The following is a 1,824-nucleotide window of genomic DNA, read 5'->3' as shown; positions in this document are numbered from 1 at the left end:
CCCTCCACTTCGCAGGGGTCGCCTTCGATCGCGCGTGACGTCACCAAACTCGGGCGACCAAATTACTGCGGGGAAAGCACAGAAGCTTTGGATTATTAAACTATAAACTATTGTTTGTCAAATCTAGGTAGTTGTTGTTTATTTGAACAGGTAAGGGTCACCGAGCTATATAGCTCTTTTTTTTTGCTTGCAGAAGCGACCCGGTTATCGTAAATGATGAGCTCAATGAAAGTGGCATGATGGTGTTGAAATGTATTGCAAGCGAATGCTGCCAAACGCGTGGATGTTGATTTTAAACGTGGAGGGTGGTGGGGGGTGGACGGTGGTGGGGAACCGGAGAACCCCGGAGAAAAATCCACGCGGCCACGGGTAGAGAGATAGACATGCAGACTCCCAAATATACAGCAGGCGTCAGTGTTGGGATCGGTATAGAGCCAAACGACCTCCTTGCATATCAAGGCGAGGGAGTTCACATCCACCCCACCAATGCAATGTGCGGGGATTTGTGTGTTTTTACTACGACGAGCCGAAAGAAACGCCACGGGGCTTCGTCGCGTTCAACAGCGCGGCACTTCCGTACGCAGTGCGCCACTTGGCCTCCTCTCAAACACCCCCCCGCCACCCCCCACAACCCCCCCACTACCCCTCCCCCCACTGCCCCCCCCACTACCCCCCCTCACTACCCCCCTCCACCCCCACTACCCCCCCCCACTACCCCCCCCCCCGCACTACCCCTCCCGCACTACCCCCCCCCGCACTACCCCCCCCCCCGCACTACCCCCCCCCCCGCACTACCCCCCCCCCGCACTACCCCCCCCCCGCACTACCCCCCCCCCCCGCACTACCCCCCCCCCCCGCACTACCCCCCCCCCCCGCACTACCCCCCCCCCCCCGCACTACCCCCCCCCCCCCGCACTACCCCCCCCCCCCCGCACTACCCCCCCCCCCCGCACTACCCCCCCTACTACCACCTCTCCCACTACCCCCCCCACTACCCCCCCCCACTACCCCCCCCACTACCACCCCCCACGTAAGATGGCCGGCCACGCGGAAACGCGCACCAGCGGCCCGGTGTCTCGGCGCCTCATTGGCTCGCGGCTCCACACGTGTGACGGGCGGTCACGTGCGCGCGGTCACGTGCGCGCAGACCACGCGCCGCTCTCCAACCCCTCCCTCCCAGCCCCAATCCCAAACAAGTGACGTCACTTCCGCTCACGGAGGGTCACGTGACCCCCCCCCCCCGACACTCCCGCGTGAGGAAGGCCTGGCTTTCTTATGTGCTCCTGAAGGGATATTGTCCGAAACGTCGCCGTGTTAAAGCCGTGATTGATGTTGACGAATTGTACCGAATCTTCCAGCACATGGGGGGGGGGGCATGCCTGGAGGCCGAATTGCGATCGCTGATTGGTTGAGAGGGCGGGGACAGACGTCACGTGCTAGGGGCACGCAAAACAACAGCACGTGGTGCCAGCGACTTCAATTCGCTCGCAAAGTTCAACACGGAACTTGTTTGGTGGTGACACTGAAACTATTACTGGTAGGGACCTCCTGGTTACACCAGCCCACAGGGGATTATTGTGTCCGTCCGTCCGTCGTGCAGGGAGGGGCTGGGTGGGGAGGGGAGGGTGGGGCTGGTTGGTGGGTGGGGAGGGGCTGGTAACCATGTGGTTCCCTTATAAAACTCAACGTTTAACCTACTCACGCCGGCTTGTGCCCGCCCTAACAGTCGGGCATATTTGCGGAATACACCACGCCGCCGTTGACCCTGGCCATTGACAGAGCAACCCAACGTTCTTACCAGCTCCCTCCGCAGGAATATGTTTA

This window comes from Lampetra fluviatilis, chromosome 2, assembly GCF_964198595.1.
Source record: "Lampetra fluviatilis chromosome 2, kcLamFluv1.1, whole genome shotgun sequence".
Taxonomy (NCBI): Eukaryota; Metazoa; Chordata; class Hyperoartia; order Petromyzontiformes; family Petromyzontidae; genus Lampetra; species Lampetra fluviatilis.
The sequence above is the reverse complement of the archived record's forward strand: the minus strand, read 5'-3'. Positions refer to the sequence as shown.